At 32.4% G+C, this 27,529-nt stretch overlaps 1 protein-coding gene across 1 annotated transcript in view; it reads left to right on the plus strand.

Annotated features, from left to right (window-relative positions):
- LOC123713450 (toll-like receptor 6) overlaps positions 1-27,233 on the plus strand; it is a 105,269-nt gene extending 78,036 nt beyond the window's left edge. The window contains exon 2 of the mRNA XM_045667118.1: positions 27,196-27,233. The gene's annotated coding sequence lies outside the window, so the exon portion shown is untranslated. The remainder of the gene's footprint in view (positions 1-27,195) is intronic.
- The last annotated feature ends 296 nt before the right edge of the window (positions 27,234-27,529 follow it).

Below are 27,529 nucleotides of genomic sequence, written 5' to 3' on the forward strand. Positions count from 1 at the left end.
GGTTCGATTGTTAAACTCGAGTTAAACTTTGAATATTATTTTAATTTTCTTTTTTATGTAATAGTAGGTAAACGGGCAGGAGGCTCAGTTAATATTAAAAGTTTCCTGTTACCGCCGCCCATAAAAACACACATTGCCAGAAGGCTCGTAGGTGATGCGGTCTTTTCTTGAAAACCCCTAAGTCGAATTGTTTCGCAAACACTTCAGTGGGCAGGTGGTTGCACATAGTGTTGGTGCGCAGAAACTGTCCTAAGAAACGCTCAGCTCAAACGATTTTCTCTGTAAGTTAATTTGAATCAGTCGATACTGTATCATTATTTTAACACATAACTATTATACTAATATAACAGTCCAGTTTTCTTAAAATACCCTCATAAATGTTATTATATTAATAAAAGTACTATATAAAGAATTACCCATAAAGTCTTCAAGCAAACACTGTTCGTGCATTCTAATTACGGCACCAGTATCTACATTTGTCCTCTGTCCTTTACCTACGCAAAGGAACTGAGGCCCTTATAGAGTAGTAGCGTCAATTTACTATGATAATGTCTTTAAAAAAATATGTGAGTAGCGCTACAACCATTTTAGATGGGCCTATAGGCAAGTATAGCCGTCGACTTTTTGGGTCGAGGTCAAGCTGGTTTCCTCACGATGTTTTCCTTCACAGTGTGAACGAATGTTAAATACGCACATGGAAAGGAAGTCCATTGGTGCACAGCCGGGGATCAAACCTACGATCAGGCGTGACATTCGCACGTCAAAGCCACTAGGCCAACTCTGCTAAGTCTTAAATAATCGTCCGAAATATGTTCATCAAAATGCCACATGAAAGGATTAAAACCAAATAGCACATTCCATGTTTTGCGGCCAGTTACCCCTAATGGGGGGTAAAATATTCAAAGCCTATGATAAGCATAATCACGATTCAAGGGTTAAGTAGAATGCGTGCCTTTGCATAATTTCGTTTACTAGGCTCCTTTATTGGCTTACCTTTCCCAAAGACATCTATAAATTAGTTTTGTCAACTGGATTACCGGGGAACCCAAATAAAAGGGGATTTCCGTGTTTTAGTATCAACACTATTTTTTATAAGATAATACCAGACAAATGAGCATCTTGGTAATGTAGGTTCTATTCTTGTATGACGTTTTCTGGACTTTATATTACACCTTAGTATTAAAAACTTCTCTAGTCAGCAAAGCCCTTAATAATCATCTCGATGTGTGAGGTTTCACCCAAGAGAGACAATGTGTTGTCGATCCTTTGTATAACCTTTAATATATCTAAGCTAACTAAAGCATAAGAAACTTAATCTCATATATCCAACAATATTAGGCAGTTGGGCAAAATTTGTTGCCTACTAGTGTAAAACATCAACAAACCGTCATGTGGAAATCTTTTTGATTTTTATGAGGTAGCAAAAAAATCGCAAACTCAACCCGCTGGTAAATCCACCACTGACCTTATAAATTAGAATAATTAAATATAAAATGTTCAGAAAAGAACAATAACATTATTGCTTTAAGAGAAACGTAAGAACGTAATATCCATTTTTGTCCCTATACTCGTCCAACATATTGGCTACATCTCACTTTCGTAAATATTGTTTACAACAAATAAGGGTCACACACAAGTTACGAGACAACGACATTCATTTTAGTCCTAGTTTTTGTTACTCTTCATATTCTAGGTAATAAAGGCTCAGATTTTGTTAGCTTATAGACCGTAAGTTGCGTTTAAGTTGCGAAATTCAAGAAGAAATTTTCATTGCTTAGGAACAATGCTAGTAAAAATGTATTTTATTTTTGCTTTACATTTTTATATTGCGCAATAGCGTTAATAAATTAATTTACATAGCCGTTCTTAGAGTTGATTAAAGAGTTAAAGGTTTTAATAATAAAGCCCTTGAAAGAAAACAATTTTTTAACCGGATTAAAGCTATTTGTATTATTAGAAACTTATAATTAATTTTACATCATTTTAAATTTAAATTTTTCCGACGTTTCGCGTGTTTTACAGCGTGCGTGGTCACGGTGACACGGTGACACGGTGTCAAAAATAAATTGTTTTCTTTCAATGTGTAAACGTTATGTTAATCAAAGACAATAATAATAAAGCCCGTTTAATTTCCAATGATGATAAAAACGCTAATATATAGTGTAAAATAATAATTTATATATACCATATATAATACAACATATTTTTTTTTTACATTTTATACATTATTTTATTTATCTTGTTTTCCTATATATCCTGTATCTTAGCTAAATTCAGTACCGTTGATCGGAACCTTCGCGGGTAAAAGCCTCCTCGAGCTTTTTCCAACTGACTCTGTCCATGGCTTTCTTTCTACATCTTTTCTTTTAACGCAAAGTAATTTTAAGAATATCTCACCATTTGGAAGCAAAATGTTTGTCTGCCCCTCAAATCAAGCGTTATATTTTGTTGTTACCTTCGACATTATACATACAAAACTGTCAATTAGACAACGTAAATTATAAGTAAAGTTTTTTAATTCGACGGACACCCGTTGCTTGATGTATAACGTCTTTCATTCGATTCTTACAGGAATCTAATTACCTAAAATACATAAATTTGTTTGTCCCATGCGACATAAAGGGTGATTTAGTGTTTTTTAGTTTTGCTTAATAATATATAATAATATATAATAATATATAATAGACATTACAGTAGTTGTTGACACACAATTTTCTATTACTATCTATGTGGAACCAGAGGCCCACTAATGTATTTTCAAGTCTTTAACAAAAGAGCGTACCAATTCGTTAAAAGCCGGCCACGCATTCTAGCATTGAATGTCCAGCGGCAGCGGTAGCACTTAACATTAGGTGAGCCTCCTGCCTTTTGTTAAAAAAAGGACACACTAAATATGTACGATAAATTTTTTTTACAAAATACTGGCCCAAATCGAAAAATAATATTGTTCGTGTAACAACTGAAGCGTAAAATGTAACAAGATAATCACCGCAATGTTAATTAGTTAACAAAATGGTATGTAGGCGTCGCGTAGGAGTTAACAATAAATTTAAATACGATACAGATTTATACCCAGACTATTACTTTATTATACCTTTACTTTATTTATTACTTGAAGCTTTAATTTCAAGGTATTTGAAAATTTCGTATTGTTATTTATAGCGCATTGTTAAAAACAGCTCTAGGTCTTGTATAGTAGCTATTATCTTAACGATTTCCTGGAATTCATTAGAAAAAGCTCTTAGATTTTTTTATGTTTTAGTTTTTGCAGCGTAATTTTTAAAGACTAAACGAATATTTTAATTAATTGTGTGTGTATATTAAACCGTTACCTGCAAGATATATTACTGACATAATATAATCATTTTTGATCACAATTGAGGCCATTCACAACCAAGAAAATTCAGTTTAAAAAGTATTTCCGGGTACAAAAAAAATATATTTTTTAAATTTAATAGAATATAAGAACTACACTTTTACACTTTAGTCTCATTAAAAACAATAAATTTGAACACGAGGAAGTGGCCCCTTAATGTAATACATCCTGTTACGTGAAAGCAGACCGCTTGAGTATCAAATTTATGAAAATTTAGGTTACTACCGCTATTAAGAGCTTTCTAGTGACATAATATTCATAGGTGGATCCGATAACAAAAATAATATTGTTTACTTAAATTTTTTAGGCTCTTCTTATCTTCGTAATAAATGTAAAAATATGTTTTTATTATTTTTATCTCTGTATATATTGTATGATTATAAATATATACAGGTTAGGTAGATATAGTATAAGATTAGATAAAAATTAATTATAGTATGTTTATTACTTAACATTTAAGAAAACTTAAAATAAAGTTCAAAGTTAAACCGTAATCCATGTACATATAACCATGATTTTAGATTCAACTTTAAGATTTTATAGCTACTACTATGACCACAAACCCAAAAGAATAACTATTACAAATAAATATTTTTAAATTCCAAATTATCCGTTAAAAGCCTGCTTAGCTCTTTAGTATCACTCATTTGCAATCTCCATTTACTCTATGAAAAATAATACTTTTGTCATTCCCCTATACTTTGACATTACAGGACATAATGGGGTTCCATTTATCAATATTAAAATCGTTTATCACGCAACGAGTGCCCGCAGGTCCATTGAGAATCAAAGTATGGCAAATGATGATATTATGTCACTCCGAGGGACATTGATGCTTGATTAGTGGGGACATGAACGAAAATTTTTAATTTTATCCTTAGTGCAGTGGTTTTGTGCCATGCCCCAGTTTAGCCTTACTTAAATAATAATTCTTATACCCCAATTTAATATACATAACGTTTAATAAAAAAAAAATCGTTAAATTAAAGAAACAAATGATACCTATCATATTTTTCGTTTTTAGGAAGAAATTACTAAGTAATTGTTAACGATTTACATTAAGTAAAACATATAACGAAAAAATTTAATAAAAAAAAAAACGAATAGCCCGCATTAATAATCAAATCGTCCCCCTGTGGGGCGTGGGCTCCACGTTGGAAAACACTGGCTTAATGTACCTCTAATATGGTTTAGCTCCATACGTTCATATTTTTTTTGGAGGATTGTGCTCCTGATATGTATTGCGCCAGTCGTGCCAGACCATTTGAAAGATGATATGGATTTTCTGAAATGGCGTACAGTCATCAAGAACCCGCCAAAACTCTTCTCTAGACAAGATGGCGTCCCACCAGTCAAGGGTTTAATGCGTAGTCATTGAAACGTATTATCTATATTCTAAGACCGTTTTCTGTCAACTGTCATATATAAATATCATATGTTTAATAATGGATTTTAGATAGATTGTTTACTTTATAACGCTTTGTTAAACCATGTTTTATACTGATTATATAAAAACATCTTATTTTTAATACTGCTTAACAACATATTATAGTTTTCATAATGGAACACAGGGAATAGTTCAATGTCTATAAAATAAATCATTATGAAAAGCAAATAAAAATTTGGCGACATTTCTATTAATCAATCCATTTGAAATTGTCATAATTCAGACCTCAATTGAGATAATTGTTTTTATTTAAACAACCAATGTAATACCCCTACTATTCCTTTCTTGTTATCTACTTCAAAATAAAACATTTGGTGATCCAATAATGCTTTGATGTGAATCGATTAACAGCCTCTTTGCCGCTGTTTAGAGACATAACAATGCCCTTATTAAAACCCTTGGTAAGACACATGATGCATATTTTTTATTAAATGAATGCATGTAACTGCTATACTATGTGAGGCTAAGCATGTGAATCTAAGCTCTAAAGTATAACTCGGGCACTACATTAATAAAAGGGAATGTAGCAACCATTTTTTTTATTATACTTCAGTGGGTAGCTGGTTCCACATAGTGGTGGTGCGCGACACGACGTGGTGGTGGTCGCGGTGGAATATCGTATTCTACCTCGATTATAGACTATCCGATTAATATTAGATTACCTGATTCCATAACAAAAATATTAATAAGTAAATTGAAATTTTAGGTTTTTGTTTCACAGATTACGGCATTAATTAGTGGTAATAATGTTCTGTGCTCAATTGAACCTTTTAAGTATGTGTCCGCACGGTAAAGAACATAGGAACTATTTTTTCTAATATGTTTTAATCATTACCGTAATTGGACGTCTGTAACAGACGGATTATCAATAAAATACAGCAGGATTATGACGATTACGGGAAAAATTAAATACTCGACAGCGGGAATTTGGAACCAGAGCGCTAAGTGTGTATCAGACACAGAAGGCTGCTCACCAATTTGCTTGTTAAGAAAAATACAATAACAAACAGATACAAAAATCTAAACCTAGATTTTAGTGCCATTGGATTTCTTTGTAGAGTTATAGAAGACAAAAACAAATATTAATATATTATTCAAGCAACTTATCTATTAAATGCGATTATAACTTAAATTACTAATACAATTGTATTTACTGAAACTGGAGTCGAAATATGAAACAATATTTGCCAAATACGAATTCAAACAAACGTTTGTTATAACAAAACACTCTTAGTACAAAGTAAATAAAGCTCGGAATTAGCAGTGTATTTTATCGTTATTAACATACTTAAAGCCACTTCATACCAGCGGCGAATGTTTGTTTTAAATGTACTTATAAATAAGCGTTTATTTTACGATTTTCATTCAGGACATATACGAGGTGTAATTATAAATGTTTCGGAAATATATACTTTCAGCAATTATACATATAAAAACTTTTATAACCATGTCATTGCAGGAACTAGTGCTATCCCTTAAATACAGTTTGCCTGATTACATGTCCATAGTGAAACCAATGTTTCCATCAAAAATGTGTGTTTTTTAATAAAATAGGGGGCAAACGGGCAGGAGGCTCACCTGATGTTAAGTGATACCACCGCCCATGGACACTCTCAATGCCAGAGGGCTCGCGAGTGCGTTGCCGGCCTTTTAAGAATTTGTACGCTCTTTTCTTGAAGGACCCTAAGTCGAATTGGTTCGGAAATACTTCAGTGGGCAGCTGGTTCCACATACCGGTGGTGCGCGGCAAAAATTGCCTTGAAAAACGCTCAGTCGTGGAACGGCGGACGTCGAGGTGATAAGGGTGGAATTTTGTATTCTGCCTCGACGTCCGATGATGAAACTCAGCTGCAGGTATTAATCCGAACAACTCCTCTGAACACTCTCCATGGTAAATGCGGTAGAAGATGCAGAGTGACCCCACATCTCTACGCAACGCCAAAGGATCGTTTATTTGAAAATTTGTTAATCAGCACTTAATTATACTCAAAACGATTTATTATCGAAAAAAAAACATTAAATCGCGATTAACCACAGTAGAGGTTTATTAGTTTAATGATGAATTATTTATTTATTTGAAAACAAAACAGATACAATAAAAAAAGTTAAGTTAAGATATAGAATAAACACATTGGATGCATCCACTAAAAGGTTCACTAATAAAAAAGTGTGATATTACAGAGCAAAGCAAAACAAAACATGACAGCACAACATTTATAAAACCGGACTACGACAAACATACCTGTAGCTATAATAAAGAAGAAAGATACAAAGATTATAATATTAACAGCTGTTCTAAATTATTATTAAATGAAGCAATCGAGGAGTGCGAAAACGGGTCGATGTTATTGACAGAATCTAAAGCAGAACACGTCCTGTGCTGAGGCTCGTGGAACCCAATGTTGGTTCTAGGAGTCGGAAGGTTAAGGTTCTGTGTGACCGTAAGCGTAGAGACCTGGCAGGGACATTGTTGTTGAGTTCAATAAGATCTGAACAAGTTCATGTACGCATATTTTTCTTACAGTGACACAATCTATCAAATTACGCCTAGTACTCAAAGAAAGTAAGTTAAATTTATAAAAAAATATAAATTATATTTTATCAATCACATTATTATCTTGATACATGAAAATAGATCTTAAATTTAATGGAACACACATAAAGACGTGTTACCTAGCCTGTCACTATGTGTAAGGTTTTATAAACCTAGATCCAAGGCCTCACAAATGTAAATTACTCTTAAATTGTCATTAAGGTGAGAGACAAACTCGAATCATTCAAGTGCAAACAATACTCAAACTGTATTCCGAAGTTAATTCGCGGACAACTTTGCAAAGTTCGCGTTTGTATGAAAGAGCTTTAAGTTCCCAATAGTTACAGTTAAGCTTAAGCTGGTTACGTCCCCTGTATTTTGATGGAGATTTATGTTGGGGATCAAAAGTTTGCGCGCACCATGTTATTTATGCGCCTACGAATTTTAATTTGGTGATGCGATATAAAAAAAATCACCTACGACTCAAATCTAATAAAATAATGTGTATTCAATGGAAACAATAATTGTAAAGGTAATTTTAAGTTACAGTAGAACAACACCAAAGACATAGACTGTGTAAAACACACTGTGAAACTCTAGGGTTGTATTTAAGGATGGCGAAAATACTACGTAATAGTTATGTTTTTGTTGTTTATTTTCTTTTGTTCCGTCGACTTTTTGGGTCGAAGGCAAGCCGGCCTCACGATATATTCCTTCACCGTTCGATTTAATGTTAAATGCGCACATAGAAAGCCCGTTGGTACACAGCTAGGGATCGACTTTAGGATGAGATTCGCACGCTGAAGCAACTAGGCCAATTCTGTTCACCCACAAATAATTACACATAGAAATAAGATTGCGTTATTCATATACTTAATCACGTTACATTCACTTAACTGTGCAAAAAGTAATAAAACGCGGTACTAAAGTCCTATCGTAATAACAGGTGTAATTTATTCTCTCATTAAACATATTATTTTAATGACACTTCACTTGCAGTTTATGAGTGCTAATTTATTACGCTATGAAACTCTCGTGACACTTATATGATGATATATATAACAACAATATAATATTAAGTAACATATCAAAATTTAAAGCTCGAAGCTTTGGAACCATGGTTAATGGATTGGCGTGAAATTATGTAATTTTCTACGAAGATCCTCTCCAAGGCATTGTTTACGTGTCGTATTGATTAAAGGTGTCAATCTCCTGGTGAAACTGTATTGTTTTTTGATGCTTGGAACATAAATCCAGGCTTTCTAGCCTTTAAACAAAAACAGAAACACTATCGTGATTTCTACTGTGGGTGACTATCTTCCAAGTTTGTTAGGTGTCAGAATTTTCATTACATAGATAATAAAATATAACAATATGTAATGAAGAAACACGTTTTATTCACTGCAAGTCAGTCTAAATGAAAATCTCTTGTAAGCTTTTATATCTCAGCCCTATATTTACCAGTTCCTTTTATTTATACGGCATTGTTTAATTATTGGGGTAGCTTTGATTTGTTGAATACGTGTCCCTGATACACACCACATTCACCGTTCGTCAGTCTGTTTTTTGCGCTTAGGAGGGGCGCGTAAAATATTAGAATCATTTGGGCGAGCTTTAGGATCCATGCGGGGCTAAAAGCTATTGGCTTCATTTTTCATTATTGTATACAAAAATAAAGCTGAATATTGTTATTAGTATTTTACCGTTAAAACATACACGGATCACCAATGCAGGTGTCATATTGCAAACACGCTGAAAATAATTATTTAAATTTAGAACACCTCGTTTACGATTTGAAAAAAAAAATCCAAACATTTTCTTCTTTCTGATTACTTAATATCTGTAACAATAAAACGCTTTTTAATATGTTGTTTAGTAAATAGTAATTGATCTATATATATATATATATATATAGATCCTATACATTTCATGTAAAAAATTCTACTTAAAACCTTAATTTAATTTAACGTTATAATAAAGCCTCAAAATGAGTTTGATTTGACTCATTGCCTTACAGTATATACAGTCCCGTCTTCGCGCGGCTGATTATTTTAAAGACAATATAATATACACATAGCTTATGTAACTCAAGGATAATAACATGCTATTGATGACGATTTTGATGATAAAACAAAGACCAGTAGTTTCTGAGTTTATTCGTTACAAACTGAACTCTCCTCTTAATAAAAAGTATAATCAACCTCTTAATACTTAAGATATAGCGTATTCATTTCATAGGATAGATATTTAAAATTTAAAACTCACGTTTCAAAAAATAAATGACACATTCTCTCTTCCTAGTCAAAAATAACTCGCCAACGAAACAGTAAACTGAAATTTGCTAATTCATACACTGACTTTAGTTACAAATAGACTTAAATGTTAGCTGACACTTTGAATAATGTTTTTAAAATGATTTACTGCGGCCTAAATGTATTTGTGATGTAGGAAGAATAGTTTAGCGTTTCCATTGGGGGATACGTTATTAATAATTCGTTACGTTACGAATTTAACGTGTTATCGTAAATTTGAATTGAAAAATGACAAGTAAGCTTTACAGCAACGACATTCCCGGCTTGACAAGTGTCAAATGTCAGACAGTCGATGCAGTGACAGCTGGTGTTCGAATGTACAATCGATTCAAGTAGGTTTGATTTCATTTGCACTAAATTGAGATATCGTACCTAATATAGACTACGCAATTAATTAGATACCTTTGACACAGCGACACGTACTATTCAAGTGACAGTTGACAGATAGAGGTCATTGACGTTCGTATTCTTTTTTATAGCAGTTTACTCTACTGTAATTCCTATTTAATCCAATTACTATTATCTTTGATATTTGTTTTGAGTAGATTTTTTAAATGCGACACATGTCTTCATACAAATAATCTGTATACAATAGCTATTTTAGAATATAATGAATTATTATATTTTATAGAAGCAACCTAATAGTTGTGTTATGGAAACGATAAAGTACTTTGAATAACTAATGTAGCTACTTGTGGAACAATAAATTTATTAGGTCAACTAACTTGAATTTGTGGCATTACGTGGACTATGACATCATTGCCTAAGTTCCTAGATGAGAATGAACTGGGTGAGAAATTAATTCTATGCAATATTTTGAATTCCTTAACCGATTATATTAAGTGTGTCATCTATGTGATTGTTTGTGTAAATGTTAGATCTGTTACAATTTATTATCTGATGAAAACATCTATTTCGTAGTCAGTTTTCAGCTATAATATAATAAGATTATATAATGTTTGTTCGTAATCAGTATTTTTTTTATTTTGTTGAGGGTAGTACTAAATTTTGACAAAAACAATCGCTGATTCATGCTCTTTGGCTTATTTAGCCAATGTTAATTTTAATTATTACTCCCCCAATAATATATTATTTCGTTAGTGTATTATGCGGGCTTTTATGTGTGTACTGAAAAGCGAAGGTATATTTATTATCAGTCCAACCTCTCCCGTTGTTCCTGTATCAATTGTTGCCTTATCAATACGAGTGACAATTGTGTGCCTGTTTTTATCAACTGATTAATACAAGGAGATATCGAGGTATGTTCTCAGTGCTTTTTGTACATTGTTAATAGACATTTTGTACTGCTAAGACTGACACAAAAATACTTTAATCGTCATAAATTATTTCCAACATCTCACTGTAAAAAAGGTTTGTATGAAGTCATTCAACCGCATAACATCGAACTCTACCCTTTGTCATTGTTAACTATGATTGTTAACTACATTTGTAAATTAACATAACTGTCCCATAAACCAGTTTGTCATGTTAGATCACAATGACAGGTCCGCTCCGGTGAACTGGAATAAAGCTTTGAATATTATGTCGCATTCTATACATTGATACCAAAGCTAGGTAACGTTCATAAATTGCTATACAGAATACGTCATAATAATATAATAACTCCAACAACTAGGTATCGGAAAAACAATGATAGCAATTAATTATTTATTTGCAGCAGAATAATTCATTTTGACTTTCGTTTTAAGTTTCGTTAATACGTAAAATATACAGCATATACAGTGTAAAATACAGATTTGTTTACCATTAGTTCTAAGTTACTTTAATAATATCTACCTACCCCAAAATCAAAATACTTAATATAATTCGGTAAACAAATGACACGACAAAATCAACCACCGAAAGAGTTTTATTGCTTCTCAGTATGTGCAAGTTGGGATTGAATAAAAAAGCCCCCCACTCGACCGTGACGAATGAAAATTTGGATAATAAAATTAGCATAATCGATACATCGAAGTCATTGATGCACCCTTCCTATATCGAGGAAAGTTTATTGGCAAAGATTTTTCGTATATTAAAATCTACCATTTTTGAAAAGACAGAGTGCATACAATACACAAAATATATTCGTATTCGTTTAAGGTTTGTTTAATAGGTTATAATTTTAAGTTAAGTTTATTTTACTGTAAAAATGGAAGAAAAAAACATATTTATTTAGTTTTTATTAAATGAAGGCGTTAGAATTCGTCTTCGTTAGCTTTTATGTCTAAATATCCAAAAATATTCCTGGGCATAAAAAATGTGTGCCTAGCGAACCAATTAGTAAACTTGAGAAGTGAAGTCATCATTAATGGGTGGCCATGTTTATCCGGAAATCACACCAACACTCCCAAGGAAGTGATTACCAGAAAGCTCGACAATCCAAATTTATATGGATTACAAACACTTTTATTAACTCATTATTGCCAAACAAAATTCCATTTCACGTGAATGTAAACAGAATTATCCGTTTTCATTAGGGGAAGACTTTTCCCTTCGATTTTGATAAACAAACTTATATCGGTATTGAATAAACAACATCGTAAATTTTAATATAGAGTATAAACGTATCAGTAAAATAATTTCATTATAATGCTTGCTCTTTATAACTCATAAAAATGTTTTATTAATATTATTTATAAAGATTTTTTATAAATATTAAAAGTATTAAAATAAAAGTAGTTATAATTCAGATTTGGGTGAGAAACGAGCTTTCGTTTCTGAATCCAACCATTAACTAATCATTTCGCAGTAGTTAGTATTTTGTATTAATTTCGTTCTTTAAACGAATGTGAATATAGCACGAATATAATATATACTTTTTAAAATTCTATGCATATAATACAACATTTCACTTTAAAGCCTTTTTATAAATAAATAATTTAAAACTTTAATAATGGCAAAAATATGTTTTTTGTTCTTTGAAAATGAAATGATTATATGTATTCGAATACGTTTGCCGTACTTTTCTTGGCCTCAGTATTGTTGTTTGATTATGGTAACAAATTAAACTGTAAAATGTACCATAAATTGATAAGTTGTAGTTACATTCTGTATGTTATTTTTTCAAAAGATTTTAATTTATCTACTATTACGAAATATTGTAATACTGTTTATTGTTACTGTGCCATAACGTGGTCGACGTAGAATTAATATTTTCGCTACTTTTACGGCTTGTTTCGTTATGTTTGACTTCAGAAGTTGTGTTTGAATTTCAGTTTTATGTACATTGTAAAATGTTTATTATACCACTGTTTGGTCTAGAAATTAATTACGATGTTTGATGAGGTTTTGAAATGAAATTTCATACTAATTACATGTGAAGTATTTTGCATTGTACTTTCAGTTTCTTACTACTTTAAACTAGCCATTTATAAACCTAAGTACTAGGTTAGGTAGTTAGGTAGGTACTTATAAATGGCGTATATGGATATGAAATTAAGTAGTGTTAGAAGTCTCATAGATGTGGCAAAATCAGACACATCTTCATGTCTCTTTAATTATCGTACCGAACATATATAAGCGTTCACCTGGACGCGAAGCGTCCGGTTGCTGCGTCGCAGTAGTTAGATCAGAGAATTAATGGAATATCTAGACAGTTACTTGTATGTCGATATTCAATCAAGTCGCTAAAGTTCCGTCAGTTTCCTAAACGTTCCTAGGCAACAAGACAAACCTAACCTAACCATTTACAATTAAGCAAAACACGGAATTTCCAAGCTCTCAGTTCTTCACGAGCATACCGAAATAACAATAACAAATGAAATAATCATGGCGGAGTCTTGTTTTACATTGTTAATCAACACGCTGGCTTTCGGTCAGACAGATAGTTAAACGTTTTCGACGCTGCTTTATTTAAATCAAAATGCTTGATTGAATATCGATATTTAATTAACTCTCTAGAGTCTAGTCTAGAGATTCAATTAACTCTCTGATTTAATTACTTTACTGCGGAAGAACACAGTGTGCGTTAAGCAAGCGTCAGGAGTCTGCTGAAGGACCATAAACCATTTATTACTTGCTATAAACATTATTAGTATTAATTCTATATTTTTAATTACTATCTCGAAAAGAATTTCCTTAAGGAAGCATGACCCCTTAAATTTGTATTAAGTCATCCAATCGTTTACCACAAGACTTACCCATGGTCAAGGGGTGCGTCGCCCCCGTAATCCTTTTTAAACGTATCTATTGTTTTGTTTTGCAAATCATGATTTTAATTATATAAATATTTGTTTTTGTTTTGATCCTTATAAGCTTATTTACTAGGATTTTACGCACTCGTAAATTATTAATCATGTGTAAAGACCAGAGTGAAAACGGATTTTTCTCGAAAGTACTTTCGAAATATTGAAAAAAATTGTAACACATTTTGTAATTTAGAAAACGATAAAAAAAATATGAATATGATTGTTAAAATTAAAATATATAATAGTTTTTCTACTTTTCAGCCTGAGCTGAATAATGGTTGAAGAAGTTTCCTTGACTATCATTCGTTATAGGGAAGTAGGTGATCATCCTGCTGGACCTAACATACGCCTCAGATGTGCCAATTTATTCACGACGGTTGGAACACACGCAAGGTTGAATATCAAGCATCTAGGCACTAGTCCAACACGGCTTAATAAATTTAAATCACACAATATCGATTACAAGATCAAATTGACTTCCGGTCGAAAACGTTGCGCAACAAAATATTAGTAAAATGAATGTTATTTTGAAATGAAGTTACGAAATGATGAAGATAAATTTGTCGTCACAAGCCCGGACGTTGATTTTGAGGCCCGCTCCTTAATCTGCCCATTAACAGTGATCATTAATCATAGTTTTAATAACAGTTTAACCCCAACTAGATTAATATATCTTCATACAGCGGTTTGGATCAATTCTTTGAATAGCGTTTTCGTGTTTGTATCGAGAATGAAAACTAAATTATAACAGCTTTTATATTGAGTAATTATTACAAATTAATATGACCGTCAAATGTAGATTTGCTTTCAGTGTTTATTTCTGAATGTTGTCCTTCACCTGTGTTAGTATTAATTTCAGACATAGTTTGTTAGCTACATATAATTGAACCTAATCGTATAAAAGGTTTGATATAAAAAAATATAGTCCTACGTAGTCCGCTAACGCTGGAGAGCATTTCGTAGATGTATTGCGATACTTATTCATTCAACGAACAATGCACCAGCTTTGAGGTTAGTATTCTTAAATAAATATTATTACATAAATAAAATCAATATATAATATATAAACAAATAGAAATTAAAAGTGCGTAATACATAATAACAATGTTTTATTTATTAAATTAAATTATAACATCTAGTACATTTGTAACCAATTCATCCCATTGTACAATCAAATGTGGGAAGATCTCTTTGTATTTTTTAACCATGTGGGGTCACAATAAATAATTTTTGCGTTTACTTTTGTCCTTTATTATTATTTTAAACGTAGGGTTGTACATACATTAAATGTGCCTCGTGTTAAATTCGGGGTGTATTATTTATTACTATAATATTTTGTAGCTAGCCACCATTAATGGTGCTTTATGAATTATTTTTTTATTATTAGAATTGTCTAATGGGGTGCTTGTTTTTACTTCTCACGGGTTTTATAGATTCATTTATTTTTAAAAAATAGCTATTTAGGGGTACACTAAATCTTTAATTGATGTATGCCAATTACGCGATAATAGAAAGGGAAAAATAACTAATTATAAACACAAACAAAACCAAGTTTTAGCCAAGATTTCCATCCTAATATCTGTAAATGGAACAAATTATTTTTTGCATCTGTTTTCACGTGTGTGTCAATATTGCAAAATAAAAAACCAATTCGCCAGAATCGAATTCATTACCTTCTTAGTATACCTTTTGCTACCACTAAGTCATAAAGACATAAAACAAACCTATAATAATGACAAACTGTGCGGTTGCTACAAGCACTGCAGTATACCTTAACGAAAAGCCACTTGATTATGTAAACTAAGAAAAAAAAATGTAGAACTTGAGGTAGACCGGGAAATTAACATGAGCTGGATAAAGTTTTGGTCTATGAAGGATCTTGATAGGTCAATTTCCCCTTCACCTAAAGAAAATTGTCTTGGACACTTGTTTCTTACCTACTCTGACATACGGCTGCAAAATGTTGTCATACAACATAAGAAAAATAAAAACTAGTAGCATGCCAGAAATCACTGAAAAGATGCACACACAGATAAAAGGTTAACTTTTAAGACAAGGGGATCAAGGGGAAGAAGGAGAAGAGAGAAGAGGGTACCCCAAAAAAAGGTGGAAATGTGAAATAGCAGTAGAAGTTCCTCCGGTAGAGGTTCCGATCGACGATACTAAAGGATAGAGAATAACACGATAAAAAAAGGAGAAAATGTAAAACATTAGATGTATATCCTTTTTTGTAATGATTGTAATGAAGGATTTTCTGTAAATTAAACGGACTTTTATTATTATTATTATTATTCAGTCATGGAAAAAGATTTATCATTGTATAAAATTGTATTGTTACGCTTATATTGCCTTCCGGCGAATGCAAATATTTCTCAATAACATACTAACCGTAAAAAAAATCGGCCAAAACCCAGAAATCAAATAAAACCAGTAATTACATTCCCCGCTGTCAAATGTGTTTCTAAATTGGTCGAACTACAATTATTTAAAATTACTATAACGTATACAGTTAAATCACAGCATGGAAATCGATTGAGATTGTCCCAATAACCTCTCGCAGGGGATTCGAAACTAAAATTATCGGTTTGGCCCGGGGCTATTTAAGGGATAGATTTGTTAATAAGCCGTTTATGTTGAATGAATATTATAACGCCACATGGTCCTATAGAATTTTTATCGTATAATAACGTTTTGCAATTGTTCTGATCAATGGTTACAGTTATTTCGATTTTTGAGTACCTAGTCTGTGGTTAAAAAAAATTATAGATGTAAGATACACACACAGATAGAACTCGCATTAAACGCCTCCAATCTGAATATTTTGACTTTTAAAGAAATCTTAAAATCTCCAATGAAATCTTAAATGGTTTTTTGTTCAACTGCTAAATGTACCGAGATCATCACGTTTAACTTTTCAGCTTTATAATATTAAAATACATAACATAGTCTCCGTTTTGCATATGTCTTATACTGTTAAGAAACCTGCAGCTGAGTTCCAGCATCGGACGTTGAGGCAGAATATCGCTTCGACATCCGTCGTTCCACAACAGTTTTTACCACAATAAGGAACCAGCTGCCCACTGAAGTATTTCCGAACCAATTCGATTTAGGGTCCTTCAAGAGTGTCCATGAGCGGTATCACTTAACATCAGGTGAGCTTCCAGACCGTTTGCCCTGTTGCACTAAACAATATCGAATACTAAAAAAAAACTACATATTAACAGTTGAGAAATTTAAATATATAAACTTTTCTATGGATTATAAGTAAGAGTTCAGTAATAATATTCTGAGTATAATATAAATGCTAGTGCGGCCCCTCGGCGCACCCTCGCGTTTCATTTAATATGTTTCCGCATATCATGCATTATGTCATTTCCCCTATAGGGTTGTAAGAATATCGACTATCGATAAACGTGAATATTTGTGCGGGTAATTGAACACTTACATTATTTATTTAAAAAGCCCATAGCATTGGAACACTTATACAAAGCCATCATATAATCTAATAATGAGAAATTCTGTAACAACTTGTATTATTATTACATTGTTTAAGCCTTTTTCTTCGTAAAAGTTTAATTGCATTCGATTATTATGTCAACTATCGACTGGAACATCAATTTTCACGGTTATGGGAAGCTATTTGCGGATTGAATCAAATTCACAGTATGAAACTTGTGATTGAAATAAGTTTGAATCGATACGGGACATAATTATCAACTAATTTATAGCCGTTATAGAGGTGTGTCTTTAGGTTTTTATTTTTATCATATATAAAGATCTTATATGGAAAGAATTTGGTTACCGTATGCATCAAGCACGGTTATGCAAAAAAAACCCTTTTCGGTCTGGGCCTCAGATTTATGTACCTGTTTCATGATTATTTATCCATTTAATAGGAAAGTAGGTGATCAGACTCCCATGCCTAACACCTTTTGGGCCTAAAGCAAGCCGGTTTCCTCGCGATGTTTTCCTTCACCGTGTAAGCGGATGATATATTGCACCAATTGATCGAGTCTAGCTTCTATCGCGATCTAACTTCAGAGATGAGAGTCGCACGCTGAAGCTACTAGGCCAACTTGCTCTCGGTTATGCATCAAATGATTTTCTTTCTATGTGCGCAATTAGTACTTGGTCGTAAACTGACCTATTTGTTAATTAAAAAAGAAAATGATCAAAGCTGTAATCTGAGACCAAAATAGGCAATTGAGAGGGTTGTTACGCTACGGCATTATTATGAGAATGGAAAGTTGTTAATTTTGTATGCCTTTAATAGCCCGTGATTATGATATTTAAAAACCATGTTCAGTTTTACAGGATTTTATATAAAATCAATTAACATCAGTAGAGCCAGGAGGCTGGCGCATCTGATGTAGATTAAGTTAGATAATGTAACTGAAACAAGTGTTTATATATACCATACTGGGTGCCAGCAATTAAGGCTTATATAATAGAATAATAATAGTTACGATATTATTAGTAGTAGTAACAACGTTAGTTGTGAGCTTTTAAAAGCCTGAACAACGCTGGCCAAGGTCTTATAGCAGATGAAACAACAATACACAAGTAAGTCTTCGACATTGTATATTTCTTTTGTTTTTATTTTCATTCCAGACTTAATCGCATCATTAACTAAATATAGCCGTAAAAAAGCCTTACAAAAACTGAATATTTCTCCGTAACAATTTTAATTAAATACACCAATTTATAAAACAAACATCGTTAAATTCTAACATCAAATTTTGTGGTTTACTCGCTCTATTATACTCACGCAAGTTCTACGTGAATTTTAGTAGTTATTGACGTTGTCTTTATAATAAAAGCAGGTTGTATGCAATCACCATCTTCGTATATAATTTATCACAGTGCTGTAATCTAAGCGTAAGATTCGAGTTTATCACATCATGAAATTTCCTTAAGTTTCGTAAATCATGATTATTTTACAGCTCAAACGAAGGTTTGTCCATATTTTGTTTAATTTACTAATAAACATACACGTACCTAGTTTTAACTAAGCGTCTTTATAAATAATAAGGTTAATTGTGTTTTTCGAAAACTAATAGAACGGATGCTTAATTATAAATAAACACTGCATCGAACATGACCGGGGCCGTGTAGAAAAAATTACGTGTTACAGATACCGGCAGACTTCTTGAGCATTAAACAAGGGAGTGGGGGAAAGTTTGCGCACCGTAGACGGCGCGGGACACAAACATCAACTGATTTACCAATCACACGAACGACACGACACTCTACCGCCACTCCCAGTGTTACCTTAAAATCGCTTCTGCGCAGGCAAGGACATTTGTTCAAGATATTTGCCGGTATCTGTAAATTTCATTGCAGTGACGGTGACAAAAATGTCATTGAACAGGGATATAACAAATAGTCTTTAAAAAGAGAAACGGGGAGGCAATATAATGCAACGCATCATTAGATTTTTTCGCAAACAATTTTTTCATAATAACATGATATATTTACGCTGTTTTTCGGAAGGGGTGGCAGAGACAACGGAACCCCACACGCTTAATCACCATGCTTGTTGATAAAAAAAGGTAATTTATGACTGCAGAAGACACTATAATCAAGGAATACTGTAGATGGTATAAACAATTGATAAACGCTCAGTCAGTCAGACGAAATATGGGTGATAATGAAAATGAACAAACCAGTTTGTTGAGCAAACTCCAAAATATAAATATCCGATAAAACGCTGAATCAACCTTTGGGATATATCTGTTAAGTCCGTTGCCATAGGGATTTCATCCAAACATCATTATCATCCCTCTATCTCACAATTAACGGGGGTTGATCGGATTTTACAACAGCAATATCGTAACCAAATTGGCAGTTATGCGTATTGGTAATTGTTTAAACTTTTGTTCCCAGCCACATTTATTGCACGGCCCCTTATTATTGGTTGCGTGAGTTGATGGATAAAATATTACAAATAAATAGATTTTTTTAAATACGTACGTGTCATAAACACAATTTATTTGATAAACCAATGCTTAAAGAATTTTATTTCTCATTACAAAAATATTTTTTGACATGAGAAACTTAATACTAATGAGATGCACGTCGCTATCAGACAGCCGTCTTAATTTTGTCTAGTAGGCTACTACTAAAATAAAAATTTGATTTATGACTAAGGAACTTATATACGTAAGTAGACTGATATTATAAACAGGAAAATTTTGGTAATTTTGTAACGAATAAATCTCAATAATTGGACTAATTTTAAAATTAAAATAGTAATTTAAAGTATAATAGATCTAACCATAACATAACAAATTGACAAACGCGTATTTGAAATAAAATAAAATATGTGTTTATCAATTTTAAGTACAATTGCATTACAATGTGTAAGATTTGGGAACCCTTTTAAGTAAAAAATAGCTGTGTCAAGGTTTCCAGCTCTTTCATAACAAACTTAATTATACATTCCTCATAATTTTTACATACACATTTATTCTCATAATTTTTTAACCGCCAGTATATCCACTTCATACTACTAAATTCAAAGCACGATTCAAATGTTTATAAAGTAAAAATAAACATTAATATAATCCCTTACAATCTACAGAATGTTTAAAAATAGTGAATTTTAATCCATTTTATTTTGTCAAAGTCACGTCCTCCGTTGATCAAAATGGACCACCGAAGACGTTAATTTCCGATTGTTAATTCGATTTAACAAAACCACCTTACATCCGGAAAAGTTGTGAAACACGGACCGGTCTTTAGTAACGTGATAATTTCTCTAGAACAAACATTTGTTAGACTTAACAGAATCATGTTCAACCGATGTATGTTCATTATACTTAGGATGCCACTCTATACATGTCTCATTACATTTCTCCGTGATTCATGAATCATTTTATTTATAGACAAGTAGGTAACACTCGTTGTTTTAAAGTCTAAGATTACGTGGACATAAAAAGGAATTATATGTGTACACATTTAGGACTTAGATACAATATCGTAGGTTCCAAATACTTAACATATCATCTGTGGGTACAGTACTGTCTAAACAAACACTCTAATTTTATAAATATTTAAAAAAAAATTGATAAAATGAGTTTCTACCATACGATAGCCAATTCAAGACATTTATTTAAAACATAAAAGATTTTTGATAATGTTATGGTCAATATTAGATTTTTTTATGTAAGCTCATTACATAATAAATTAAGACAGTTGACTACTTTCAATAGGGACTAAGTAAATTAACTGACTTGATATTACATGGATCTCACAACATTACGGTAGAAGAACTGACTTGTGAAAGAGACAAGATGACTTTCAGTTAATTTAATCTCTTTGTAGTAATTATAATTTAATAAAAAAAAGGTTACATTTTTTAAACATTTATGACCGTTTCATCATAATTTTGTAATAATCCCTAACACGTTATATTAATACGGTAATTACCATTTCGATACGGCATCAATAATCTTCACGAAATAAAATCAAATGCTATATTGTGTGGGTATACTGATGGTACAAATTAGTATCATAAATGCAGTTTTATTGTTGTGTTAATGACTTTATATTTTATAAAAGATATCAGTGTATGTTTAGCATTTACATACACGCTTAAATTAAATAGATTTTAGGCAAATGTAGGCAAGAGTCTAACTGCTTAAACACTTTTTAGACTTGCACTTATTTACTTTTTAAACTTATTTGCTGGCTTATTTTTTTTAATAGAGTTACAAAAATTCCGCTACAGGCTTTGATCTTACTTTTAAAGTGTGTCTGTAAATAATATTTTGTCTTTTATACGCAAGTATGTTGAAAGTTAAGCTTTCTGTCACCTTGGTTTGGTGATTTTTGGGTTTAAGACGGCCGCCACATAATGCTTTGTTTCACCATACTCGTAGGTCTTAATTGTTCAGACTAACAAAAAAACATTAGTGTATAGCCTAGACTCTAAATCACAACCAAAAAAACCATGATAGTCCACACTTATTATTTTCATATCAAATGCTCCAGAACTAACCTAATAATCAATGTATATATACTTCCCACTTTAATATTGTACCCTCTGTAATTTAACATAGTAAAGTACATTTACAATACAGTTATTTATAATCAAATAGTCAGGAAAGAGTTATGAGTCAAACCATCGTAAATATCCAAGAAAGTTAACACAAAACAAGTTTCAGTCAATATTGAACCGTACAAATGAATACATTCTGGCACAATGAGACTTCCATTTGACCGTCTGTGTTTGCTCAGACAATTCTGGTGCCACCGCGGGAGCTACGAATTTATGACTACCTGGTAACCAAATATGAAACTGCGGTATTACCTTAGTTAATCTTTGAAATATTAATAATAATTATAAGCCCGTTTAATTTCCAATGATGACAAAAAAAATAATATACAAGCTTAGACTTTTTTTACATTATTTTTATCATGTTATCCTGTATCCTAGCTACCTTCAGTAGGTACCATCGATCGGAGCCCCTTCCCGGGTAAAGGCCACCTCCAGCTTCTTCCAAGTGACTCTGTCTAAGGCTTTCTTTCTCCATTCGCTTCCTGTTACCGCTTCTATTTCTTCTATCCACCTTGTTTGGGGCGCCCTCTTTTCTGTCTTCCCTTGGTTCTTTCCAAACATTTACCTTTAAAGTCCAGCTTTTAGCTGTGTATCTTGCTATATGCCCCGCTCATTACAACTTCTATTACTTTTGCAAAAATAAGACATTTTTCCATTTTTAATTTTATGTATTTTTCTTATATAATAAAATATAGAAATGCTAAAACTTAATACTTATAATAATTATGGTAATAACATCATATACCTTAATTAAAACATAACAGAACTCACTCCTGGTATTTGTATACTAAATACATGATAGGGTTGAAAGTACGTGAGTATCAATAACTCAAATAAGTCTGAAAATAGAAAACTGGACCAAAGAAGTCAAACAAAAATAATATCCAATGTAACAGCTCAATAAAACAGCTAAACCAATTATAAAGTTAGGAGTAATAACTCAGTATCGAAGCACAAATATTCAGGGAAGCGTAAATAAGCGCTAAGTGAACTAGTTGAAAGTTTAAAACAAACTTGTTGATACAAGTTATTAGAGTGTGTCAGGACAATTACAGCTTCGATGTATCTGAAGCTCAGCTAATTAAGAGAACTTATCTAGTTTACTGTTTGATCGTAAAGAGAATTCAGAGTGTTCAGAGGATATGTTCGGGTTAACCTGCAGCTCAGTTTCATCATCGGGTGTCGAGGCAGAATACAAAACTCCACCCGTATCACCTCGACGTCCGTCGTTCCAGAACTGAGTTTTTTAAGACTTTTGCCGCGTACCAACACTATGTGGAACTAGCTGCCCACAGAAGTGTTTCCGAACGAATTTGACTTAGGGTGCAAGAAAAAAGCGTATCATTTTTTTTTCAGATTGGTAACACACTTTTTAGCCCTCCATATTAAAAAGAATGCTGTTAAATAAAATAAATAAATATATACTCATTTGAGATACTAGCCTGATGCGATTTGATGTACGTGTATTAGTACGACCATTGTACGTACATTTTTGTTACTGTACGTTCACCATAGTTCCAGACGAAAGCTACATAAAAGCTTACTCAGTAACCTTCCATATATTAGTCACTATATAGCATTTAATTTTGTAATGGAACAGGATATATTATTAAAAAGTAATACAAATATGTAACTTCAATGGCAGATTATTTAATTCATTACAAATAGACAAATTACAACTTTGATTACGAATGATAGACATTTGAATTTCAAAGATTAATCTCTTGACAAATGTATTACTATATGGCTACCTCTTAAAGAGTAAATTACATCACCATATGGTTGCATTTGCATTAACTGGCAATTTAAATGTTCCTAATAATATATATAGTGTAGAACTACTACAATGTAAAACCATTACATATACCAAACATTATCAATAGTTTTTATTTTACTTTAACTTTTGTTTAGTACAATACAATTATTATATCACCAACAGACATCACATACAACTTTAAATTAAAACATGGTATGCAAATTTAGGTATAAACAGACTGTATCTGTACAAGCCAACAGAAACTGATTTAAACATTTTCAACTGAAATGTCAATGTAAAAATGTCAGTTTTAAGGATTCTCTTTGAGTAAAAAAGACATAATTGGCGCTAAAGACGACTCGAGGTGGACACTATCAAAGGAAACGCGAAGATGGCGAGCGCTTCAGTCGCTCGAAATCCAATTTGATATAAGTGCCTTCTGAATTAATCCGGGCACTTTGCAGCGGGTGAAAATTCTGGTATTTTTCACATTCAGCAATAAAAACGAGCCCTCAGAAAGATGAGTAATAGCACACCCTAAGCTGTGAGACTGAAGGGAATAATAATTTTATGGCCACGATGGAAAACATACGTTTTGTCATAATTGTCAACTAATACTTGTCAACAAAAACGTTTTTTGGTAAATTAATGCAAGGTCTCATTATAGTGACCGTTGTTTTTGTTTCGTAACTATGCTAGGTCATTTGGATTGATTCTAGTTGGAGACTAGTCAAGGGTTAAAATGTTAAATAATTTGGTTTTCAGAGTCGTTTATTAATTTATTATACTTTTCAATAAATTTAGAATAGTATCAAATATAACTTAGCTTTATTGTGATTTCTCTGCTCATACTCGGAAAATCTATATAACCTACCATAAGAATACGTTTGAAAAACACTACAGTATAAAAATCCTTGGAATAAGTTACCAACTACGCATTTAGTGGTAATTTTAATACATAGTTTTTAATGCAATTAAAACTATCGCGGACAAATTTAAACCAAAATGATACAGCTTAGACAAACTTTGTGCAGTTATCAAAGCAATTAAATGTAAATGGTTATGCGGACTGTAATTTTAGAATCAAGTAATTAAACATTCAGAACTTGTGTGATTAGCATTCAATTGAAATTGTTGCCAAGTTGCTGTAAGCTATTACGAATTCTCCTGGTTTATTTATGCATGAATACAACTGTATTTTGAGGCTGGGATGTGTTTAACCACGCATTTGGTACATTTAACATCTCTGGCTTGTTGTTATTTATTAGCTATGAAAATATTCAGCCAAGGGATATGAGAGACACAAGCTGACATCAAACCAGAGAAGCTGGATTTTTTTATTAAATAAAAATAGAAAAGAACGATTATTATGGACTTATAATGTCGTAAAGTTTATTTTTATTGTTGATTCTTATAATCTCTGAATTATAGACGGATATTTGGATTTTTAAATAGATCTTTAATGTTTTGTATTTTCATTAGTTTTGACCTGTTAAACGTAGATAGTTTAATTACGATTCTATTAGTTTCGACTGAGTGCCATACCTCGTAATGATAAACTGTCGTACGTCACCGTGTGACTTTGACATATGACGTTACATTACAATTTGACAGTTCAACGGAGGTATTGCTATGACAATCTAGCCTTTATTATAAATATCAAACACAGGCACAAAGCTCTTTTCTCGTTTAACATGACCGTGTCTTGAGTATCGTTAGAATAGTAGGACGACCGGCACCTACAAACACTGCAAACTTTCCAACTTTTTTATCATCAAAAATGTTCATATAAATATATATGTGTTTAAACCTGCTAACTTTAAGACAATGACATCTTGTACTAAAAAAAATTAACGCCACCTGGGTTGTGAAACCCGCGATCTGACTAGACCAATGGGGCATGACGTGAATAATTCATAAACATTCCTTATAGTTAAGAACAAACTAGCAAGGTGTTAAGTAATGGCATTACTGCATTGCCTATTCCGCCTTTGTATTGTTCAAGCATGTTCCAATTGTACTTATTCTCATGTAAATACAACGATTACCATTTTAAACGTTAGCGTAGTTGTATCTAATTGGATACAGTTCCATTTACCGGTATTGGTAGGATAAATAAAAACATACATTTACACACACAAATAATTGTTGTTTAACGGAATTACTTGAACTACATTATTCACTGCTTCTGGCTTGGCTTGGAGGTTGGCTTAGTTAGCCAGAACTTAACGCACAACAGGCGTAGTGATAGTCAAAGTGAAGGAAATAAGTCCACAAATTTTTAACCTTTTTACATTATTCCCATTTTACGTGTCTAATGCTTTTTGACAATCATGATCAACAAGATACTAATGAGTTCACTTGAAAAGCTACAAAATATTAATTTGATTAATTCCACAAAAACAGAAACACAATAAAATCATTTTAACTGCTATACGGAGCAACACAGTTTAAGCTGATTTTCAGTTGGCCCTTTGATCTTATGATCGTAGTAGTTGGATTAAGTGCCAACTTCGCGACAGTGAAAGCTGTTACAGAACATTTTATTTTAATTAATAAGAACATTTCAAGCTATGACATAAGGGTTGTAATGATATAAATAGGGAATTACATTACATCATGTATTCAACCTATTTTGACGTTGTAAACCTATTGCTAAGGAAAAGGAACATGTATGTATAGTGTACAATACAGAATTTTAGAACTTTATTTAAGATTATACAGCCTTTTAGTTGATACAAGAATAATATCTTTATCATGATTTTAAAGATACCATACATTTCGAATAGCGTATAGCCTAACCTAACCTCTGAATTCTCTTGGATCTTCTTTTAATAAATTATTGCATCGAGTGTTTCATTTACAGTACAAGTAACACCACTTCTCAATCTACGGCAAAAATGTATGTTTAAACACAATAAAGCCCAATAAGTATTCAAAGCACAGACCTGGTTGAACTGAGTGTAGAAAGTTTATTACACAGTTAGTGCTTAATGAACACTATTTGTGGATTTAACAAGCTGCAACTAGGTTAGGTTTTGTTCGACTTTTAGTATTTGACTCAACTGAAGTGCAACCTCAGACAGATCGTCGCCACGATCTGTTTCAACGTGCGCAGTATTATTACAATCAAATAAAACTAAATACAATTTATAATTAATTCGTAATTGAGATTTTTATGCATTTTCACCGTTATACATGGGCATGAATACAAGGAGTCAGCGTTCCTAGAACCCTTTATAGAGCATTCTTCATTCGTTACGTCGTATTCTGATGTTTAATATATCAGTGTGTTTGAGCGTAATTTCAATGTTATTTAGATTTAGGTAGAGAGGAGATCTTATACCAAGAGTGTAAGATTTTTTATAGCTTCTTGTCTTTACATTGAAGTTAATTTTACAACGCGTAAAACTTATAATAGTCATGAACCAATCTTGTTTAGACGGTCTCTGTAATCGTAACACCAATCACCAAAGGCATATTATTACTCCATATAATATTTTTGTTTTCTCTTTCCAGTGCCTCATCAGAACGCGCTGCGTACACCTGGCTTCCGGATACCAGGATCGAATTCTCCTCGCCCTACAGTCGCCGTCAGAGCTCCAACTCCACTGTCTACGAGAGTGACTGATGGTGCGACTCCTTCGACCAACTCGAAGAAGCGTTGTTATAAGACAATTTTGTGCGCGATTGTACATCGGCTTGTAGCTTGAATACCAGTGAATTAAGTAACTATTATTTATAGTATACCTGCCCTTACTGCATACGACGAGAGTATTTTGACCTATATAATATTGGAACTGGGAGCAAAATTTATTTGGGGAAATTAAGAGTATACGCCAAAATTTTTCTC

This window comes from Pieris brassicae, chromosome 8 (genome assembly GCF_905147105.1).
Source record: "Pieris brassicae chromosome 8, ilPieBrab1.1, whole genome shotgun sequence".
In the NCBI taxonomy this organism is placed as follows: Eukaryota; Metazoa; Arthropoda; class Insecta; order Lepidoptera; family Pieridae; genus Pieris; species Pieris brassicae.